Source organism: Adiantum capillus-veneris, chromosome 15 (genome assembly GCF_014529385.1).
Source record: "Adiantum capillus-veneris isolate H3 chromosome 15, ASM1452938v2, whole genome shotgun sequence".
Lineage (NCBI taxonomy): Eukaryota > Viridiplantae > Streptophyta > Polypodiopsida > Polypodiales > Pteridaceae > Adiantum > Adiantum capillus-veneris.
Genome location: NC_140945.1, coordinates 137,286,656 through 137,311,827, shown reverse-complemented (window position 1 = coordinate 137,311,827; position 25,172 = coordinate 137,286,656).

The following is a 25,172-nucleotide window of genomic DNA, read 5'->3' as shown; positions in this document are numbered from 1 at the left end:
AGAGTATCTATTTGATATATATTCCAAGCCCATAATGCCAAAATTGCAAAAGCTGAAAAAAATCATTAGCTGTAAATAATCGCGATTATTTGCTTTTGTTGCAAATTTTTTCTTGGACTTCATGATTTTGATCTCTACATGTTTTTATGCATTTATGCATGTTCAAAAATTGATTTGAAGCAAATTGGACTCAATTTGTCAGCAATTCATACTGAAGGATATTTCATAGCGAAATCTGCCAAATTTTCTAACTTTGGCACTCTATGCACTTACAAGAGCAATGCACGCTACGAAGAAGGCCAAGAAGAGCATATCTCAAAAGGAGAACCTGCAAGAGCTCCCACCATAGCAACTGGACCCTAGTTCAGTAAAGACAACCAAAGCAACCTATCTGTCAAAAGAACAACTTGAGGAGAACAACACAACGGTTTTCAGAGGTAGATTCAAAAGTGAAGAAGGATATCAACTATAACTACAACTTTTGCCAAAAGAGGTCTACGATGTTGCAACAAAGCCCAAAACAAAAGAAGCTAAGAGAAGGCTTGGACTCAAGGAGTTCTACGACCAAGAGCCATGTGGTGTAGATTTTCAGAAAGCCTATGAGCTTCTTTCCACAATCAAGGAAGATGGAACGACCTAGATTACTGACCAACAAGGGCACAAGGTAGAAGTGGTAATTACGAACAAAATAGTGACCGAAGCTCTCAAATTGCGGTGTTGGGGGATATGTGTTCGCTACGTAAGCTGGGCACGTGCCGGCCCTCTGGTTGTGGGAGGTGTGAAAGAGAGAGAACAAGAGACAATGCCAGCTCTACCAATCATCGCAATCATCAATTAAGCGAATATTACTTTGAGTACAATTTATCCTTAGCCAAGGCGGGCTGTTAACAGTGCCGTCACTGGGATCATCTGCTAACCAGGAGTTTAAGCTCCCGCTTTATAGTATTAACCGGGCCGTTAACGACATCGGACTTAACAAAATGTTAATCAATCTTTAGTTGATGACGGTGATGGAAATTACCTCTTGTCACTTCAACTGCTTCTTCTACTTTCAAGATTTTGCAAACCTCATGTAAGTTCATTCTCTCGATCATCATGCATCAATTATTACCAATTGTGCTGCAACTCCCTGCTTTGTGCGTTTTCCCATGTCTTAATTGCCGCTCAGAAGCTTCAACTTACTTCTCTAATCCTTGATTTGGATTTCCATCAGGCTCTGTATTCCCTTGGTAATTTCTCCTTTCCAGTTCAACCTTTTTCTTGCCCTTGTTTGCTTTTCCGAGCTCTCCCACTTGAGCGCCTTCAACTATCTTGCATCAAAAGTCAAGGTCGAGATCAAGGGATTCTTCATCCTTGCTTGGTCTCCAAGAACAAGAGAGAAACATCCCCTTGCTTTCATGATTTCGATCTTCCAAGATCTTCTTCTTGAGTGCCCTTGTTCCTTATGGCCGAGAGAGGGAGAGGAGCATTAGCTTCACCTTATGTTGCTAGCCTAGGACAAGAGGATGAGAGAGAGAGAGCTTGAGAGAGATTTCCCTCAGTCTCTTCCCCTTATGTCGTCTTCTTCGTCTTCCTGAGCCCTCATCTCCACTTTCCTTCTCCAGGATCCTCTTCCTTCTTCTTTTCTTTGTTACCCTACTCCTCCTTGCCAACCAAGGACTTCGATGCCTTTCTTCCTCCCTTCCCTTCCTAACCAAAGACGAGAGAAAGAAAGCTTCCCTCTTTCGATGCCTTTCTTCCTTCTCCCCGGATCCTCTTCGTTGATAGTGACGAAGGAAATTTGTAATGGCGGCCTCTACACCAAAACAAACTCCATTGCGCCACAAGGGAAATGAGATGAGGGCACCACCTAATCTTGGAAGCGTGGACTAGGACCGCTACGCACAGAGAGAGAGAGAGAGAGAGAGAGAGAGAGACAGAGAGAGAGAGAGAGCTATCACTATGAATGAAGCCGCATTAACCTCAATGTGTGTACAAGGAATGGATAACTTCAAGCACTCCCAACACAAATAGCATGTAGATTACTAAACAAAAACTCAAGATTTAGCCAAAATCACATCAAGCACTCACACACACACATAAAAGATCTCTCTTAATTAACATAAGTAAGCGGAGGGGAGGTTAGTAGCATAAAACAATTTGCACTCTAGAATGTGCAAAGAATAGAGTGAGTGAATGAGCTTTATGGGCTCATTATGAGTGATACAAAGACTCAATGAGACTGAGGGAGACTTGAAATTACAAGGGGGGGGGGGGATCTTTATATAGGCAAGAGAGTGATTAGGAGTGAGGTTAAGATCCAAGTGCAATTTGTACAAATGAAGCTTGATTACGGACATTCCACCAATGAAGAAGCTCCTTCCAAGTGATTAATTGACCTATTTGCAACTAATTGGCTCCATCATCACTTGTGTTGTCTTCACTCCTTCCTCCATAGCTTGAGTCCAAGAGCTTCCTTATTTTAAAATGTAAAGAATCTACATAAAATCAATGCATATCTAGTAATAATAGAAAGGGGTTGAATGAAAACTTATGAATTACAACAAGATTAAGCATGATTTGAGAGGTGATTAGAAGAGGAATTTGTGATGGTTTTATGAGCTTGAGAGAGAGGAGTAAGGAGGGGAGGGTGAGAAGACTAATGGATGATCTTTAGAGAAGGACTCAATGTGGAAAAGGAAGGGTGTGTGTGTACAGGTAGAGGGGGTGGTCTCCACCAAAGTTGAAAAAACTGGCGTCCACCAATTTGGCCATATCTCCTAGACCGTAGATGCAAAATTTATAAAAAAGATATGGTCAGAATCTTCAACTCATAGGCTACAACTTTAATGAAGAAAACTTTTCTTGGATCGGAGTGGACGTATTTTAAAAAAATCCATCAAAATCATGTGTTTGTTTCCTTCCTTCACCAAGTCTTCCACCTGGGTGCCATCTGCTTGAATCATCATATGGCTCCAAAGCCATGATCATATGAGCCCCTCAAGACCCTTGAATCATGGGTGCATGGCTCCACAAACACATCATATCTTTTCTTTTCACATTTACATATTTTCCCTTCGCTTTACCATTAGGTTCTACCTTTCACCTCCTGTGAACCAGTCTAGGAAAAATTCCCATCAAATAATTGTTTTGAATTTCCCAAGAGGTTGTTCTCAATCTTTCTTTTATTGTAAACCTCTAGAAGCAAGGAAAACCAACAAAATATAGTAAACAAAAATTTGTGATAGGCTCGGATCATAGCCCCCCCAAACCTGGCTAGAGGTATTTATGCCTCTAGCGTACTTTCTTTGATCTTGGGCAGACCTTATTCTGATGTGATAAGGCTTTAGACACCATCCATTTGTCCTGGTCTTGTGCACTTTACCATCAACGTCTTGAAGTCTGTAAGAGCCATTTTTGAACTTTTTGGTGACCAAGAACGGGCCTTCCCATCAAAAAAGAAACTTTCCATCCTTACGAGTGTCGAAGCGATTGCCATATCGAAGCACTAGAGATCCCTTTTTGATGTCTTTAGATGCTAGATTTTTGTTGAACTTTTCTCTGCGCTTCTCTGCTTCTTGAGAGTAGTGGTTGATGGCTTCTTCACGATCCAATTGCAGCCTCTCTAGATCCATGATCCTTTGATGTACTTTCTTCTTCTGAGAGCCTACCTGGCTACCCAATATTCGAAGACTTGTTAACTTCACTTCAATGGGCAAAAGTGCCTCCTTTCCATAAACCAAATGAAAGTGTGTGTACCCTAATGCGGTTTTGAAGGAGGTTCTATAGGCCCATAGAGCTCCATTCAGGTTTTTGTCCCAATCTTGGCGTCTGGCATGTACCTGTTTGGTGAGAATTTTGCAAATGATTCCATTTAACTTTTCCACCAAGCCATTGCACTGAGGGTAGTAAGGAGTAGAGTGTTGATGCCGAATATTTAGCTTCTGCATGAGTTCTCCTACCAAGTCTTCTCTAAACCCTGGTCCTCTATCAGATAGTATTTCAAGAGGGGTGCCAACTAACCGGCAACAGATGTGGTCAAAGATGACCCGACTCACATCCTTAGCAGTAATTCTATTGGTTGGCATAGCCTCAGCCCATCTAGTCATGTAGTCTACTCCCATAACGATGTACTCTTTACCTGACTAAGTGCGTGATAGAGGCCCTATGGCATCAATTCCCCACTTTTCAAAGGGCCCATATACCTTTATTGGGTTCTGAGGTTCAGCTATGAGCCGTCGTGGTCCTGCTTTCTGACATTCATCACATGTTTGACACCAGTATTTGACATCACTATGAAGACTTGGCCAAGTAAACCCAGCTTGTAGAACCTTTCTACTAGTGATGTCATGTGCAAAGTTTCCTCCGCACACATCATCGTGACAAGCTTTTAAAATCTCTTCAATTTCACTCTTCAAAGGCACTCTCCTAAGCACACCATCCTTACCGAGACAATACAAATTATCATTTACTATGAGATACCTGGTAGCCTTCCTAGCTAACCATCGCCTTTCCCCTGCATTCAAGTGTTTAGGAGCCTCTCCTTGCTCCAAAATGTGCATAATATCTTCTAAGTCCTCCTTGCCTTGCTGAAGTGGAAGTCTGATGGCCACTGCTCCCACTATTGACTCATTTAACTTCGATGATGCTAGGTGGTCTGCATCCTTGTTCTGGTCTCTTGGCACATGATTTACTTGTGCCTCCCTAAATCTCCTCATAAGAGCTTTGGATTTTCTCATTTTAGTAGAGAGACTGGCATTTTTGCAAGCCCATGTACCTTTCATTTGCCTTACCAAAAGCATGGAGTCACCAAAAGCATTTAATCTCTCAATTTAATTATCCAGGCACCAACAAAGGGCATGAGTTAGAGCTTGATATTCTGATTCATTGTTGGAGTGGACATCTTCTAGAGTGATCCCTTCACCATGGATCCTCTCTCCCAATGGAGATAAGACCATGATGCCTGCATAGCTACCGTTTCCTTGGTTCTCTTGTATGCTCCATCAAAGTAGAGGCTATAAGCATTTACTAGAGCCCCTAGAGCTGGAGGTGGTGGAAGTTCCTTTCTCTTCAAATGGAAAACTTTTTCATAGCACTTGTTTGTTAAAACGTCGACTAAGCATGCTCGAGTTGTTCTTTCAACCTGTATTGTATAATCAAACTCTTGAAGTCGCACCACCCACTTTGCTATTTTGTCAGATATTTCCATATGTTGTAGTGCATAGGGAAACATATCCTCGACCGTGAAAATTACAAACCTCTTTGGCAGCAAGTATGGCCGAAATTTGGTTACCGCAAACATGAGGGCTAACACTAGCTGTTCCATAAGGGTGTAGGCCTTCTCTGTGTTTTCCATGAGGCGGCTAGCAAAATACATAGGCCTCATAAAGGATGTTTTTGGATCTTTTTGTAGGAGGGCAGCACCAATGGCTTCTTCTCCCACACTAGGGTTTACAAAGAATGTTTCTTCCCAACAAGGTTGGAGGATTACAGGGAGTGACCCTAAGATTTTTTTTATCTCTCTAAAATGCCCATCACTTTGTTCACTCCAAAAAAGCGTCTCTTGACGAGTCAGCTGTTGTAGAGGAAATATCACTTGGGAGAGTACGTGTATGAATCTACTCAAATATCTTAGCTTTTGCAAGAAAGAGATTAATTGTTTGATGGAAGTTGGGGAAGGTAGATTTAGCAATGTTTCTATCTTTTCAGGATCTACCTCGATTCCATCAATGGACACTACATGCCCCAATAGTGTAACCTTGCTTTCCCCAATGTGACATTTGTCCTTGTTTAGTTATCCATCCAGCTTAGCTAAACGAGTAAATCCTTCATCAATCTTGCCGCGATGCATACTTTTGGAGTTGTAAATACAAAAGTCATCTATGAAAACCCTTATGGACTTACCAAAGTAAGGTTGGAAGACCATATTCATGAATCGTTGAAAGGTGGCTGGAGCGTTGGTGAGACCAAAAGGCATGACTCGAAATGCAAAACAGCCCCATGGTGTGATGAAAGTAGTCTTTTTCTGGTCCTCCTCTGCAATGCGTATTTGAAAGTAGCCGGAGTATCCATTACACACTGTGTATCACTCATGGCCTGCTACTTCATTTAGAATCTCATCTTGAAATGGGAGATGGAAGTGGTCCCTTTTTGTTGCAGCATTTAGTGGCTTGTAATCCACGCACACTCTCCATTTACCATTCTTCTTTGGCCTCACCACTACTGGAGAGACCCATTCTGAATCTTCTACTGGGTATATGAATCATGCTTCTAAGAGTGTCTTCACCTCGGACAATAGTGCATTTTGTTGCACAACTCCTAATCTTGTTAGTTTTTGTACTACTGGCTTGCTCCCTTCTTTTAGATGGATATGATGCTTCACTGCACTGACACCTGTAATGTGAGTGTAATCAGAAATAAACAATGATGCATGCTTCTTGAGAACATTTACATAACCCTCCCTTTCTTCTTCCTTTATATCCTTGGATAACATCTTCTCTGGGCTAGCATCCCACACATTCTCCATTTGGATCCTTGGGTTGTCTTCTAATGAGGTAGTTTCCTTTATGGTGATGCACATGACTTCGAGAGTGCTATCACTCTCTTCACTTGAACTCTCTTCCTCGTCCATGGATGAGGAGCATCCACTTGAGCTCCACTCATCAGCTGACGTCTCTAGTTCAAGGTTCTCTTGTCGCCCATTCTTCAAGTTATAAACCACCTTTCGACTATGGCCACCCACACGAGGCCTCAACTCTAAGTCTCCTGTTGCCCAATCTTGCCTAGCTCCTATACCCATGAGCCAAGGTCGTCCTAAAATAAGGGGGTATCCTTGTCCCTTCACTGGCATCACATAAGCATCAACCTCTGTATTAATTCCAAAAACAGAAACTCTCAAAGCTTTCACTACACCCACACAAGTGACAGAGACATTATTGGCCATTTTTTCCCTAAAGTTTGATGATTCCATTACCTCTAAACCCATTTGATGCTTTAGCTTTTCTTTCATGACACAAACCTCTGCTCCACTGTCAATGTAAGTTTTTGGAATCCATTGTCCCTTGATTTGAGCCTCCACCAAAGGCATTATATCCTTGAGACCATAGGCTTTGATTACACTTACTAGCTTACTTCGCTTTGCCCTCGTGCTCACCATTTTTGACCACTGTCGTCGCATCTTTGGGGAGATATGAGGTAGTTGTGGCCAAGTAATCTTTGGTCCTTGAGAACTCACATCAGCTGTCAAGTCATAAGGTTGTGTCCGAGATCCCATAGGGAAATCAAAGATGTCAATTTGAGACCTAGTACGGGTCTTCCTCTTCTTGGCTTCATCTTTAGTTGCCCGAGATGTACTTGCTTCATTGCTTGCATCCTTGCTTGTTTCTTTACTTACTTCATCTTGGAAACGCACACGCTTGATAGGCATTGTAGCCACTTCATCTATATTCATCTTCCCTTTAGCTATTTCTTCCTGGTTGCTTCTGCCCTTGACGACCTCCTCCATCCTTATGATGCTCACATTTGGTTGAGTAGCACGGGCTTGAGCTTGAGCACGAGGTGGCTGCAAAATTTGAGGTTGCGGTTGCTCTTGTGCTTGAGCTCTAGCACGGGGAGGACTTACTTGTTGTCGAGGACCTCTCACAGGGTAGTCATATCTTTTGGGATGAGGGCAATTATACATGCCGTGGCCATTTTCCCCACAATTGTAACACAACATTTTCCTTGCTTGACGTCGCATTGGTGGCCGATTCCCACCATTCCCCTCAATGGGCCTTCTTGTACCCTGCACAAGATTTACTCTCAAACCCTCTAGTTGGTTTGTGAGATTGTTTATTTGTTGGAGCATATCTTCTTGTTGACCTCTATTGAGGCCTGGTGCATTAGGCACATTTGGAGGTACGTGAGAAGCTTCCATAGTTGTGATATTGCCTCCCAAAGCTAGCTGGCCAGCTTGCGCTTGATAGAGAATCTTTCGATTCTTTTCCCTAGCAATTCTTAAGGCATCTTCAAAAGTATTTGGAAATTTGCTCTTTACCTTCTCCCTTAGCAAGGGGTACAAACCTAAGATAAATCGATCCTTTTGGAGGCAATTGGGAGCTCGCTCACCAGGGTTTAGTGAGTCTGACCATTGCCCCCAAAGTTTTAGAAAACCTTCCTCATAGGTTGCATAACCATGAGGGTCAACTTGATGAAGGGCCAGAAGCCGTTGCCATAGTTCTTCTTCCGAATTGGCTCGTTGAAATCTTCGTAGGAAAGCCGCCTTCAATCCCTCCCATTCAGCTCTTTGGGTTGGATCTAGAGCCTGGAACCATACCCTAGCTTCTTCTTTGAGCACCAAAGGAAAAGCTCTCAATTTCAATGCTTCGTCATCCCTCCCAGAGACAAGAAAAGCCATCTCTAAGTTATCCAAAAAATCCCCAGCATTTTCTCCACTTCGCCCAAAAAAATTAGGGAAAGCCATGATAGGATGGGTTGCCTTCCTCTCAATATAGTACAAAGATGAAAACGTCTAGGCCCAAATCATATCTTATTAAGGGTAGAATAAATGGATTGATAGATGCATTAATCTCAGCTAGACAACGAGGGCCTAGTAAGTTCCTTATGATGTTTTGGAACCTAAGCTTTGTGCTAGCTATTATATGCACAATTTGTCTAGCAAGAGGTTGGATAGGTCCATATAAATCCCTATGATTCATGGAGTATGCTTAAAGCAAGATGAAGATGTGAACATCAAAAGATACATTATACTCCAAAATAGGAAATATTATAGGGTCAGGGGACAACAATATCTCTCTCAACCTCTCAGCTCCAAAATAGAAGACCAATCTTTGTTGGAAAAAAATCTTTCTATCCATGCGCACATTCACCCTAATATTCTGAACTGATTGAAAGTTATAGAAAATGGGATTATTCATTTGTGCATTAACTACAAACTTCCATGAAGCACTTCGTTGAAGTTCAACTCTCTTGGATCCCACCATTTGAGAGATGCGAAGAATTTGCTTACCAGTGATTAGCCTAGCTTTGGTGTGACCATCTTCAGCTTTGTAGAGTTCATAGGGTTGAATGGATACCTTCTCAACCACATTGAGCCTTCTTGCTAGTAGTAGTTGGAGTTGTTAGGGGCACACAACCCTAACAGGTATTCAATGCAAGTAACATGCAGTTATTCAGGAAACAGGAACAGTACACTGAGTATTCATACACAATACTGCAAAGTAAATAAGTAAAGAACACCATAAGGAAGAGGAAGAGAGACTGCCATCAGATTATCTTCATCATCATCACCCAATTACAGAGAGTAAACAGTAGTACGAGATCAAGAGAGAGAGAACTGCATCGACAGGAATGCCCATAACTGCCCCTCGTCATCAGATACCATAAGGCACATTTACAACTACCCAAAATTATAAGTACTAATGTCCACATATCCCTAAGGTTCAAAAGTTAAAGGTCTTTAGTTATAGTTCAAAAAGTAATAGCCTGACTGCCCTCAAAGCCCTGATAAATCAGGCACTAACACATGGCACACCTGGTGGGCAATGTTTCTCAAACATTGTGAGAACCCACAATATCCCTTGATCAAAAAATTCATCCACCAGCTGATCCTTGAATTCAGTTTGTTGTGAAACTACTGCTGTAGTTGGAGTTTCCTTGTCAAATTCTTCAACCTCTACATCCACCTGAACTGTAACTGCCTCCTTAGTACTTTCAGTCTCCTGACAGAGTTTCTCATCCAAAATCATTTGCACTGGATCATCTAAGTTGTGAATTCCTCTTGCGGCTTCTGTGTCCTCCTCTGCAACATCTTTAGCCTGTCCTGCAACTGCATCTTTCCCTGCTGCTTTAGTCATATGCTCCTGAACTCCTGCTAGCACATGAGTTCCTGCAAACCCTTCATAATTTTTTTTCTTTTTTAACAAACACCTGCTCAGATTGTTGGCCTTCTTGTTGCTGCAGCTGCATCTTCAGGTCCTCAAACTGCTCTTTTAGGTCAGTATACTGCTGCTTTAGTTTAGTATTCTGCTTCTCCATAAACAAGTTTTCCTCCTTCATCTCCTCCTTTGCAAACATCTGATATGGTTTACTCACCACATCATACACCATGACTTTCATTTTCTCCCAAACTCTCTTCATGTACTCCATCACTTCAGTCTTCATTTTCTCCACAACTGTTGAATTGATATACCTTCTACAAAGTAGAAAAATCTCCTCTTCTTCAAGTGATTTCAGGTCTATAGGCCCATTTTCATATTCAAGTGAATATCCAAATTCAGTAGTAGGGTTAGGTTTAGGTTCAGGTTTCCCTTCAAGAAGAATGAAGAAAGATTCAAGGTAGGATGCAAACTTGCAACCATTAGACACTGTCTCTTGAACACATCCAATATCTCTGCATGTAGATGCAACACTCGAAGACCCGATTTAGACTCTGCATGCCAAATCAATTGATTTCCTTGAAAATCTTGATTCAAGAAAAACCAAAATTGATCTGCTTCTTCATCAAACTGATTTGATTCAAGGCTTAAAAATAACAAATTTAACTCTCCTTTACACATAAAAAACACCACCAAGATGGCTTGCTCACATCCCTTATCAAAAATATAAAGAAATCCACATTGTAGCTGCAAAACTGTCCAATCAGTGATATCTCCCTGAAACTGAAAACTTTTGACTTCTACTCCTTGAAAAACTTCCCTTATGTCATAAAGCATGAAGATATAAAACCAATGAGATATAAGAATATCAACATCATCTCCTCCATCAACAACATCACATAGAAATGTAGAACAGTCTCCAAGAAAATCCACTTCACCATCATCAAGAACTTCCAAGATACTTGCATAATCATCAGTCAAAACCATCTCCTCAGCATCAACAAAACCATTGACATCAGAAACTTGGTATAAATCATTAAGAATATCATCAGTAAACTGAACTTCATTGAAAACAGATGAACTTCCAATATGCTTGACTGAATTTGTAAAAGAACCAACATCATATAGATCATTGATAACAACATCATCATTCAAGAAACCTTCTGTAACATCAAGATTTGAAGAAAACTCCATATTCTTGATTTGAGTAAGTTGAAGCTTCAAGTCCTTAATTTGATTATCCTTGTTCAAAACAACTTTCTTAAGAGAATCATGAACTTCATAACAGTAAGAAATATGCAAGTGGGCTTCAGTTTGAACCTGAGAAATCTCCGCCATCAATGATGTCTTCTCTTCTTGAAGTTGATTGATTTTGGAAAGCGCTTCATTTGCCGCAACCATACTTGAATGCCTCTCATTATCCAACTCTAATGAGAGATTGGTGATCATCTCCGCTTGAGAAATAGCAAGACTTTGATATTCAGCAAATTCAGGTACATAACTTCTTTGCAAATCAAGAATCTGCGGATCAGGGACCTGAATTCTGAAACTTTGCAAATCAAGAACCTTTGGTATCAAAACTGGTAATACAGGGATCTGAAATTGAAGATCCTTGTCTTCACAACCTGAATAATTCATATCCACTCTCGGAAATTGGCAAAACTCCAAAAAACTCCAAAAAACTCTTCTCCATCAACACAAACACCTTCCAGACTGTCACCTGTCACATATTCCTCATCAAGATTCATCAAAAAATGATTCATCACATCATCCTCATCAGTAGCAGACATTATGTCTTTATCTATCTTCAGCTCTTCCATTGCATTACGCTGAAATCTGATGTCTCCCTGAATTTCAACACTTCAAGATTGATGTCAAATGTTGGTATATGGGTTTGTATGGGATATTGGTGGCTTCTCTTGCTCACTCCCACTTGTATTCCCTTCTTCTCAACCAATAATCCTTCTTTTGGGCAACTGTCCTTCTCTTCCTGCAAAGAGGTGAGTCTCTTCGATGTGAGGTTTGGGGATAGCTGGCAATCCTCTTGGCCCCTTTGGCTCATGAGTTGCTCGTGGCTTCCTCCTTCTTCCTTCATCATCTTTTGGACTATATCTCCCTTGCATTGAACAAACTCTCCTTCGTGAATCAAATTCTTCTCTTCAATAATCTGAGTATCTACAACTTTGATCCCAAATTCAAGAACATCAAAATCAGGTTGAAAAACTTCAGGTGCTGAAAATTCAAATTCAGGCTTTGAAACTTCAGTTTTTGAAACTGCAAGTGCCTGGAAAACTGTTGGTACTTCAACATTGTGCAAACCCTTGAGTCTATTTGGAGTGTGGTTTTGGGATACTAAGTGCTCCTTTTGGCTTCTTTGGCTCTCAGGATGCTCCTTTTCTTCTGCTCTTTCCAACATCACCTTCTTAACTTCTTCAGGTTGGCTTTGTGCTTGAGCTTCTTTCATTGATTTGAGACTGGCAACAAGTGCATTTGGAGAAGTTAAACATGATTGTACTTGATTGTTCCCAACCAAGGGAAACATTGGTGTTGTAACTCCCCACTCATCATCACTTTCGTCTTCCTCTTGAAATTGATCTTCATACTTCTCTGTCAAGCCTTCCATTGCTTCTTGTAACACCTGTATCCTACGCATACTAGAGCACGACTTTCTTCTTTTTCCTTCACGACCTTCATGCCAGTCTTCTGCCTTGTCAAGAAGATTAGAAAAATCATCCAAATCCTCTTGTGCATCACATAGTTCCTCATGATCTGATGCATCTCGAAAAGATCTGACAATTCGATACAACTTCTTGCACAGTTTATGCATACAGTATTTGACACATACATCTTCCTTTTGACAAGGCTTACACACATAAGGACATTGCTTTGCAGAGTGCCCATCTTTTTGACAAATAGTACACTTTTTCTTCTTCTTCTTTTCCATTAATCACACATCAAAAGAATAGAGAGCATTTGTACCTCTTTAAACCCTAAAACTGCTTAAACTGTATTGCAAACTAAAATACCTGAAACTGTAGTCTGTAAACTGAAAAATTGAAACTGCATTCTGCAACAAACAGCACATAATTTGCACAGAAACTGCACAGAGACTTCAAAACTGTTTGGGCTAACAATACATTGACCAATGGTCCCAAAAGTGGGTTTGATGTGGGATGAGTTGTTTGTTGGCCTTCTTGGTTTGCAGGTAGGGTTTCCTGCAGCCTGTTTTCAGGTTCATGCAGTTCAGTCCCCTTCCCAACAATTTCTGCCCTTGCAGTAAGTTCCCCTACTGGTTCTTCTTGGTCATCATTACCCGACTCTTCTCCTTGTCTTCCTCTTGTAGAGAACTCCCTTCTTAATATAAGCCTTGTTCCATAATGTTGTGGTACATTGGACCCCTCCCCTGATTCACTCATGCATTGCTCCGTCTTCCTTGTTTAGAATACTATACTAGCATTCTTTTATTATGCACATTGTAGTTTGAAGGTAAATTACAGGCTCCAAAGGGTAACAGTTTTGTAACTACCTTTTCGAGAATGAGAATCCTGACTTCGCTGGGCAGTTGTGGGTAGAATTCTTTCAAGAATTGTGATGCATACTCCTCAGACTCTTCCCCCAGTGTTTTCCAGTTCGCAAAATCTCACAAACGGTCACTATCAGGGAACAGGTCACCGCTGTGATTCATTCCTTAGCACCCATATGGTTTTAGGCGAAATTCGAACCAATAGAAGTATCGCCAAATGTTAGGGGCACACAGCCCTAACAGGTATGCAATGCAAGTAACATGCAGTTATTCAGGAAACAAGAACAGTACACTGAGTATTCATACACAATACTGCAAAGTAAATAAGTAAAGAACACCATAAGGAAGAGGAAGAGAGACTGCCATCAGATTATCTTCATCATCATCACCCAATTACAGAGAGTAAACAGTAGTACGAGATCAGGAGAGAGAGAACTGCATCGACAGGAATGCCCATAACTGCCCCTCGTCATCAGATACCATAAGGCACATTCATAATTACCCAAAATTATAAGTACTAATGTCCACATATCCCTAAGGTTCAAAAGATAAAGGTCTTTAGTTATAGTTCAAAAAGTAATAGCCTGACTGCCCTGAAAGCCCTGATAAATCAGGCACTAACAGGAGTGCATCACCATATGTAGCCTCTTGCCAATACCGCACACCATTGATGTGTAGCTCCCCCTCCAAAAACTTGTTAATACCCGAGCCTGAGAGTGCTTTCACCACCTGAAGTCGAGGCTTCAAAGGAAGTGTCTTCACACTAGCCACAAAGCACTCAACACAATGCTTTGACCTAGGGACTTGATGACTACAAGATTTTCCTTGAAGCAAAGAAGGGTGTACGTAGTTAACTCTCTTTACCCGCATATGTGCCGTTTGTCGATAAAGACGATTCTTCTCTTGAGCTTCTTGGGAAGACCATAGTGGAAGTCTTGGAGAATTTGATGGACCTTCCTTCATAGGATTGGCAAAGCGTTGCTTGAGGACTCCTCCGTGGGGGCACCAATTTATGACGAAGGAAATTTGGAATGGCGGCCTCTACACCAAAACAAACTCCATTGCGCCACAAGGGAAATGAGATGAGGGCACCATCTAGTCTTGGAAGCGTGGACTAGGACCGCTACGCAAAGAGGGAGAAAGAGAGAGAGAGAGAGCTATCACTATGAATGAATCCGCATTAACCTCAATGTGTGTACAAGGAATGGATAACTTCAAGCACTCCCAACACAAATAGCATGTAGATTACTAAACAACAACTCAAGATTTAGCCAAAATCACATCAAGCACTCTCACACACACATAAAAGATCTCTCTTAATTAACATAAGTAAGAGGAGGGGAGGTTACTAGCATAAAACAATTTGCACTCTAGAATGTGCAAAGAATAGAGTGAATGAATGAGCTTTATTGGCTCATTATGAGTGATACAAAGACTCAACGAGGCTGAGGGAGACTTAAAATTACAAAGGGGGGGGGGCCTCTTTATATAGGCAAGAGAGTGATTAGGAGTGAGGTTAAGATCCAAGTGCAATTTGTACAAATGAAGCTTGATTAGGAACATTCAACCAATGAAGAAGCTCCTTCCAAGTGATTTGTTGACCTATTTGCAGCTAATTGGCTCCATCGTCACTTGTGTTGTCTTCACTCCTTCCTCCATAGCTTGAGTCCAAGAGCTTCCTTATTTTAAAATGTAAAGAATCTACATAAAATCAATGCATATCTAGTAATAATAGAAAGGGGTTGAATGAAAACTTATGAATTACAACAAGAGAGGTGATCAGAAGAGGAATTTGTGATGGTTTTATGAGCTTGAGAGAGAGGAGTAAGGAGGGGAGGGTGAGAAGACTAATGGATGATCTTTAGAGAAGGACTCAATGTGGACAAGGAAGGGTGTGTGTGTAAAGGTAGAGGGGGTGGTCTCCACCACAGTTGAAAAAACTCGCATGCACCATTTTGGCCATATCTCCTAGAACGTAATGCAAAAATTATAAAAAAGATATGGTCAGAATCTTCAGCTCATAAGCTACAACTTTGATGAAGACAACTTTTCTTGGATCGAAGTGGACGTATTTTTTTAAAATCCAGCAAAATCATGTGTCTGTTTCCTTCCTTCACCAAGTCTTCCACCTGGGTCCCATCTGTTTGAATCATCATATGGCTCCAAATCCATGATGATATGAGCCCCTCAAGACCCTTGAATCATGGGTGCATGGCTCCACAAACACATCATATCTTTTCTTTTCACATTTACATATTTTCCCTTCCCTTTACCATTATGTTCTACCTTTCACCTCCTGTTTACATAATTGTTTTGAATTTCCCAAGAGGTTGTTCTCACTCTTTCTTTTATTGTAAACCTCTAGAAGCAAGGAAAACCAACAAAATATAGTAAACAAAAATTTGAGATAGGCTCGGAGCAATAGCCTCCTCTTTGCTTTGCTTGGAGTCCCAAAATCATGCAAGAAAAAACCTATTAATAGCGTGCTCTCCTTCCCTTAGCAACGACGGCACCGTCGTTGCTAGGGAGGCGGAAAAAACCCTCCTATGATGTGGCAGGCTCGGAATTCGACCTTGCTGAAATCTGCCCGGACCAGTTGTTGTGAAAGCATGCGCCCTGTCGAGTTCTTTCCCTTTCGTCTCTTGCTCGCGCTCAATGGAGCATCATAATAGCTTGCGCATTTCTTCTCCTTTCTCCACGCTCGCTGCTCGTCACCCCTGGCCTTCACGCCATGCCCTTTCTCTTTTCCTTTTGTTTCACACCTTATTAAACAAAAAGGTTGCTTCATTTTACCTTTGCCTTGGGCAGCCTCTCCTTTTGGGCGGCCGGCCAAATTAACACCTCGGTGGGCTTTTCGTTGGTGGGCGGCCATAGCCTTTGTAAGGGCATCACATTTGGCATACATATTGGCCCTTCCTTGTTGGGTATATCCCATAGTCTATGCATTCTGAGAGGTCACATTCTGAACACGAAGCTCTTCAAGCACTTTTTGTGTTTTCGTAAAACAACATCACATTTAGTATACACATCCGCCAAGCTCGCCTAGCAAGTCATTTTTCTCTAGCAAGCCGCATCAATGTTGGTCTTTCCCCGCAATGATTGCATTTAAAAACCCGATCAATAGACAAAATCTCCCAGATGGCACTCCGACCGAGCGGACTAGACTGGTACGGAACCGGCCCTCGGTGAATCTTCATCGGCCAATATCTTGGCGATCGGGACTCCGATCATTTATATGAAAAGATGACGCGCTTCTCAGAGTAAGCACTTCAGGCCCATTCATTCATTTCAATTCTATCATCTTAGTTGTAGTTGCCCAATCCGGTACGGATCTGCATTAACTCAAACTTCAAAGTGCCATAACTTCTTCATCGTAGCTCCAATCGACGAGCCGTAAAGACAAGCCGGTAGAGCACTTCAAGCACTGTATGTTTAGATCATAATCTCCCATCTGTGTTCACTTCAAGAATAGTCCTTTTTAGCGTCATTAAGGCATTAATTGTCCCTTTTAAGCCGCATCTGGCATACATTAATTATTAAGCTTGGCCTATTAACAAGCCCTGATCACTGACCCCATTAAATGTGTAGGCTTCAAAGAAGCTTAGATCTCATTTCTCTGCTCTTTTTCTCTACATGGCAGCAGAGCTGCACGACATCCACCTCCTCTGAACCTACACAGCCTCCGGTATGTGCCAACTGCACTTCAATTTGCATCTGCTTTAGGTACCTTGAGCTCTTTTCCATCATCAGACTCACATAACTGGTAAACGTATGAAAAATGAAATAAGGCTTATACCCTATCATCAATGTTCTAGATTAACCATTAGGTAGCTGTCCATCAAAAATATGTGATTTGTATCTGTCGTATCTTCAAAGCATTCAATCATGGATAACTTGTTTAGTGAACCCCGCTAGACTCAAGTGCTAGTGTTAATGATGCACACGGCTTGACCATCAAGATCTCTTTAAGGAACCCTATCAAGCTCAAGTATGCCTTACTCTGTCTGCACACAGAATGGCCGTCAAGTCCTTTACCTCAAGTTTTGGTAGCAGAATCAACTTAAAAGATGTGAAGATACTTCATCAATTATCGAAAGAAGTCCACTGGAAGCCAGCCATGTAATCTTATTGACTGCATAACCAAACACTCTTCTAGCTTAGCATAATCTAGAAAACAAAACCTTGTATCATGCAGCCTGCTACACCAGGCATGTGGTATCCTCTCTATCTAGAATCTGCACTTTAGTAACCCCCAGGATCAAACGGGATAATAAGGAATTTTCCACACTTTGGAGAATCATAATATCCACATGAGCATACATTTCCTGTATCAATCAACATTAAGAATTTCTGGTGCAAATATGCTACCCTTGGTTCAAATAACACGCAATTACTATGCATACTTAACAGTATCCATCCATATTGAATCTGCTTACAAATATCCTTAGAATCCCCTGGATCAAACACCATTGAGATCACATAGCATTGATGGGCTCCGAAATATACTAGAGCTTCACTTGAAGCATAGTGCAGCACCCACATCCCGTAAACTATTGGCAACTTAAGATTGTTACCAGAAAGCATTAAAGAAATCTGACTCCCTTTTACTGGCAGCCAAGACATCACTGACATAAGCATCAATAGGAATACCATCCAAATCCAGCTACATTTGGCACACTGCCCAAGGAAATGAAAAACCATGTGCACCTTTTGCAGTATCAAGGATGTTTTAGCATCATCACCCCCTCTAGCTTCATAGACATCATGAAAAAACTTGGGAGTCTCTCAACCTGTATCATCAAACGAATTTTCACCTGTTGGGATTTCATCTTGATCATGAAAAACAGCTTTATCTTGAAGATCTTCATCCATAAAATCCTTGGGAAAATCACCCTTGGAAGTCTCAACATTAATCAAGACTGTAGGAGTTATCTCCTCATGCAGCCCCTGTACAAGCATAGATGCAAAATCCCAATCTATAATTTGTTCACAATCAGCATGTTCTGAGCAATCTTCATACTCATCCATATCATCCTCTACTTACTCATCTGCACTTAGCAATACATTATAGAACTGTAAAGGCTCATCTGGCACCCCCTCTGAAGAGGTTTACACATCAGAAATATCTTCTATACTACCATAAACATCTCCTTCACATCTAGACAAGAAATCATTGATAATGGCATCTTCTTCCATGATAATAGCATCTGCAAACATATGGTTAGTAGAAATTGCAGGTTCATTGACATCCTCGGGCTCATCCTGTACTAGGTCCACAATCTTGGTCACTTCATCAGCTACCGTGTATGTAATAGCTTTGTTTATGCACTCATCTACACCAAACATGTTAACCTACTCGCCTATCATGCTGATAGTTTTAGAAATATCCTATAGAGGGTCATCTGCTTGATGAAATCCTTCAGAATAATCCATGTCAAGGTCAATAACTTGTGAACCACTTGTTCTACAGTCTATGTCTTCACTGGAACCATTATTAGAGGTAGAGTCCATGCAAGCAATCTTTGAAAAAAAATCATATAAGTCTGTTCCAACATTAAATTCATTGTTTTCTTCATTGCTCAAATTAAGCTCCTCTGAAACTGAATCTGCTACTTCCAGCTTAGCATTCTCTTTGGCTTTACTTCTTGCAGAAATATGCTCCCATAATTCATCATAGTCGAGGATCTGCATATGATCTCCTTCACCTTTACTGAAGACAACCTTATTTCGTTCAATAATCTCCTTTATTTCCCGATCTATAATCCTTGAGCTTTCGTAAATAAATTCCTCTGCAAAATACTCCCACTGTGTGGGATATTCTTCTTCCTGCTCTTAAACCTACTTTTTAAAATCAGAGTTTACAACCTTCTCAAAAGCTACAATCATCCGATCTTCTGGAACATTTCGGCTCTTCATCTTAGCTTCGTAACATGCAATAAAACCTTCCGGATCATATCCCTGAAAAACATAATACTGCTCACGTATAGCATCAAGTGCTAGCTCTAGAGCATCATCAATCTGATTTTTTATCTACACGGATTTTGCTTCCTGCAGACATCCCTGAACTAATTCCATAATTTTTTGCAAATTTGCAACTGCTAGATTTTTATCAAATCCACTGAAATATTCAATAAACTGCTTTAACTATTCTGGCATCTCCATCTTTACCTCCCACCCCGGCTCGTTTCACGTCGGGTTCACCAAAGATGTTGGGCAATATGTGTTCGCTACATGAGCCGGGCAGGTGTCGGGCCTTTGGTTGTGGGAGGTGTGAAAGAGAGAGAACAAGAGACAATGACAGCTCTGCCAATCACCGCAATCATCAATTAATCGAATATTACTTTGAGTACAATTTATCCTTAGCCAAGGCGGGCTGTTAACAGCGCCGTCACTGGTATCATCTGCTAACCAGGAGTTTAAGCTCCTGCTTTACAGTATTAACCGGGCCGTTAACGACACCGGACTTAACAAAATGTTAATCAATCTTTAGTTGATGACGGTGATGGAAATTCCCTCCTCTCGCTTCAGCTGCTTCTTCTACTTTCAAGATTTTGCAAACCTCATGTAAGTTCATTATGTCGATCATCATGCATCAATTATTACCAAGAGTGCTGCAACTCCATGCTTTGTGCGTTTTGCCATGTCTTAATTGCCGCTCACAAGCTTCAACTTCCTTCTCTAAACAACTTGATTTTGATTGCTATCAGGCTCTGTATTCCCTTGGTAATTTCTCCTTTCCAGTTCAACCTTTTTCTTGCCCTTGTTTCCTTTTCCAAGCTCTCCCAGTCGAGCGCCTTCAACTATCTTGCATACAAAGTCAAGGTCCAGATCAAGGGATCCTTCATCCTTGCTTGGTCTGCGAGAACAAGAGAGAAACATCCCCTTGCTTTCATGCTTTCGATCTTCCAAGCTCTTCTTCTTGAGTTCCCTTGCTGCTTATGGCCAAGAGAGGGAGAGAGAGCCTTAGCTTCACCTTATGTTGCTAGCCTAGGACGAAAGGATGAGAGAGAGAGAGCTTGAGAGAGCTTTCCCTCAGTCTCTTCCCCTTCTGTCGTCTTCTTCACCTTCCTGAGCCCTCCTCTCCACTTTCCTTCTCCCAGATCCTCTTCCTTCTTCTTTTCTTTGTTACCCTACTCCTCCTTGCTGACCAAGGACTTCGATGCCTTTCTTCCTCCCTTCCCTTCCTAACCAAAGACGAGAGAAAGAAAGCTTCCCTCTTTCGATGCCTTTCTTCCTTCTCCCCGGATCCTCTTCGTTGATAGCCTCCTCTTTGCTTTGCATGGAGTCCCAAAATCATGCAAGAAAAAACCTATTTATAGCATGCTCTCCGTCCCTTAGCAACGACGGCGCCATCGTTGCTAGGGAGGCATAAAAAACCCCCCTATGATGTGGTAGGCTCGGAATTCGACCTTGCTAAAATTTGCCCAGACCAGTGCCGAAAGCATGCGCCTTGTTGAGTTGTTCCCCTTTAGTCTCTTGCTCGCGCTCAATGGAGCATCAGAACAGCCTACACATTTCTTCTCTTTCCTCCACGCTCGTTGCTTGTTGCCCCTAGCATTCACGCCATGCCCTTTCTCTTCTCCTTTTGTTTCACACCTTATTTAAGAAAAAAAGGTTGCTTCATTTTACCTTTGCCTTGGGTGGCTGGCCAAATTAACTCCTTGGTGGGCTTTAGGTTGGTGGGCGGCCATAGCCTTTGTAAGGGCATCACATTTGGCATACATATTGGCCCTGCCTTGTTGGGTATATCCCATAGTCTATGCATTCTGAGAGGTCACATTCTGAACACGAAGCTCTTCAAGCACTTTTTGTGTTTTCGTAAAACAACATCACATTTAGTATACACATCGGCCAAGCTCGCCTAGCAAGTCATTTTCCTCTAGCAAGCCATAGCAATGTTGGTCTTTTCCCGCAATGATTGCATTTCAAAACCTGGTCAAGAGCCAAAAATTGTGAGATGGCACTCCGACCGAGCGGACTAGACTAGTACGGAACCGGCCCTCAGTGAATCTTCATCGGCCAATATCTTGGCGACCGGGACTCCGATCATTGATCTGAAAAGACTAACGCGCTTCTCAGAGTGAGAACTTTAGGCCCATACATTCATTTCAATTCTATCATCTTAGTTGCAGTTTCCCAATCTGGTACGGATCTACATTAACTGAAACTTCAAAGTGCCATAACTTCTTCATCATAGCTCCAATGGACGAGCCGTAAAGACAAGCAGGTAGAGCACTTCAAGCTCTGCAGGTTTAGATCATAATCTCCCATCTGTGTTCACTTCAAGAATAGTCCTTTAAGCGTCATTAAGGCCTCAGCTGGCCCTTTTAAGCCGCATCTAGCATATATTAATCATGAAGCTTGGCCTATTAACAAGCCCTGATCACTGACCATTAAATGTGTAGGTTTCAAAGAATCTTAAGTTCATTTCGCTGCTCTTTTTCTCTACATGGTAGTAGAGCTGCACGACAGCAGATAGAAGGGATAACCATGAGAGCTAGAGATAGAAAGACAGCAGGTACCTTCACTATGGAAACGGTGCGGCAACCTTTGCTGATCTTATCTAGAAGCAAGTGGAAGAACCAACACGGTTATATCATCAACACTTCCACTTTCTAGCAAAGAGACCGCCAAGGTACACGACACCCGCTCATACAATTGTCACTATATATACACAAGTGTTAAAGTTGACAACCAGGAAACGCAACGATCACGCACAGTATGTGATATCCACACTGAAGGGTACAAAGAAAGACGGCAAGATATCCTATTTGGGAGCACCTGAAGTACTCACAAGTATAGCATACCATGCTATCGACATGGCAGACAATTTTCCACCTGCCCCAGATCAAAACACATAGATAGTGTTAGCACAACCATCTCCAAGAACGACAAGGTCGACAAAAAGAGTTTACAAATCTGATGATGAGGAGTCTGAAGAAATCTCTCATGAAGCACATAGCAGTGAAAGCTCAAACAATGAGGAGAAGAGAATCAGACGAGATGAGATCGACAAAAAGAGTTTACAAATCTGATGATGAGGAGTCTGAAGAAAGATCTCATGAAGCACATAGCAGTGAAAGCTCAAACAATGAGGAGAAGAGAGTCAGACGAGATGAGATGAAGAAGAAGGTAGTGGCCGCACATCAAGAAGAGCCCCAACTGAAAAAGGTGAGCTTTGAAAGGGAAAAATAAACCCACGCAAGAAGCCACCAAGCTCTAGGTGAGCACCCTAGAAAGTGGGTATGAAAAGAGTTAAAGGGGCCAAGAACAAAGAACCGTGCACGGAAAGAAGCAGAAGACCCAAAGTGCACAACAAACAGCAACTAGTTTCGAGCAAGCTAAAGCAAAAGAACCAGAACCGCAAAGAGAAGAAAATCCTGAACCAAAGGATGCAACAATTTTTGAGCAACCAAAGCACAAGAAATAGAGGAAACCCCGTCTACCACCACCCAATAGGAAATGAACGAAGCAACCACACAACCACAAAGAGAGGTAAAAGCCCCATCGCAACTAGTAACTGCCACAATCCCATCCAAGGAGCCACACAAAGAGACTGCTGAATCATCTAGGCAGCTCACAGTAATTGAAGGCTGGAAGACAAATGATGAGGTAATTCTCCAAGTTGATGAATATGCAAAGCAGATGCAGGAAATGACAGAAAAAATGCAATTAGTAGCACTTAGCCATAGTTCTAAACCTAGATAATTGGAAATGGTGATAGATGCTCTTCAAGGAGAGTTAGAGAACAGATTAAATGTCATCACCGATCTGCAAAAACAAGTCCAAGAGTTGAAATCTAAATCTGAACAACACCAGCTAGCAAGACAAGAGAAGCAAAATAAAATGGAAGATCTAGGCAAACTTTTCATGAAGTTAACAGATGCCTGCAAGACCAAAGACGAACAGCTGACAAAAGTTACCAACAAACTCTTAACTACAACTCTGTCAGTTCAAAAGATCCAAGTACAGTTAGACATAGAAAACACTTCATTGCAATGTTCAAAGAGCAGAGGATCAACGATCAGGCAACCTTCTTGTGACAGATTAGAGAAAATCCCGTAGTTGCCTCAATCAAAGCTACAGACGAAGTGTATAAAGAATTGGAGAAAAAGAATAAAGATCTCGAGCTAGAGCAGTCACAACATAGAGACCTTGCATTAATGCGGGTACAAAGAGAAGAAGAACTGCTTAAGGAGATAGCAGAGCTGTGCAAGACCGCCTAGTGGCAAATAAAGGTCCTTCTGGTAGAGATAGTCTTCAATCTGCATCTTCCAATGTTGGTAGTATTTTCCATTGAGCATCTCGATCTTGAGCTTCCCTTCCTCCGCCATTACTCCCACTCAATTCAAGGAATCCTTTTCTTGAAATACTTTAGCTATGAGCAAACCTTGCTCTTATACTAATTGTTAGGAAATATGATGTAGCTTTTGAATTCGACCACCAACCATTGACTTTCGACCACTGGCCACCGGCCATTGACTACCGGCCACCGATCAATCGGCCAACCAAACGGTCATTTTTCGATTCCAGCCATGAAAATTTGCTCAAGACTAGCCGTGAAAATTTTGGTTTCTAGCGAGTGATTTTGGTTTCCGGCAAGTGATTTTTCTTCACGCACAATGGCTTCTCCTCATAATGGGGGCTTTATAAATGTGCATTTTTAGCACATAAAATTCCAAGGGGTAAATCAGGCTCCATACTTAATATATAGATATATATGAACCGTCGATAGTATCCCATGTATCTCTTCACCCTTAAGGCTGATTTTTGTACGGACTCTCCTTCCTTCTCCTTGAATTTATGGGTTTGCAAGATGATGGTGTGGGTTATTACTCTTCCAGAGAATTCCTTGATAAACTTTTCAAACACCTCCTCCATCAAATTGAAATCTCTACGTTCAACATAATCAAACTAGGTGGTGGCATCCTCCTTTAGAGTTAGTCCAAAAGCTGCAAATTGCATGGGCAAGCCTAGGACTTCCTCAGCTCTAATGACATGCACAAATGTTACCACATGACCTATTATTGGAATTTTTCTTGTTAAAGAATTTTTGGACTAGAGATAGTCTGATCCTACAATGATCCATAAATCTAAGCATAGGATCCCCCAATCCTCCTCTATAATCTCTTTTTGGCCTACGATATGGAACGTGTTCTTACCCTAGGGGTGCTCCTAATCCATAATTCTTTGATTGGTCTAATTGGTGGCTATTTATTTGGTCTAATTGGTGGTTGTTCCTTTGTTGGGACCCTTTCTTCTCGTTATTGTTCTCATTATTGATGTGGTGCTTCAATCCTGGTATGATTTGATGTTCTTGTTCTACTTTCATCTTGGTATTGTTGATGGAGTGGTGGTATTGGTGGTGCTTCTAGCCGTAGCATGGCCTAATGTCCACCTCCTTTTGTGTTCAGTTCTGGTGTTGCAAACTACTCAAGCCATGCTTGAAATGATAGTGGAGAGGTTTGTGAGTTCTGTGTTTACACTCTCTTCTATTGGCAATAGACTCTCTTGGTCCGTCCTTACTCTCCCATTCCTTAGAATATACCTGCTCAATCTTAAAAACATAAAAAAGACAGATACATTTTTTAAAAACCCCAACTTTTTACTTGTGAAGCTAGCTAGATCCTGGTGCATCTTTTGCTTTTGATACTCTGGATACCTATATACACAAAATCAAGCACGTTGCCTCTTGGCTTATTGAGTGATATGTCCAAAATTCTCTCAAAAATCTTTACTGAAATTCAAAAGTTACCAAAATTTTGAAACCTAGGTTGAGAATTTGACCTCTTCAA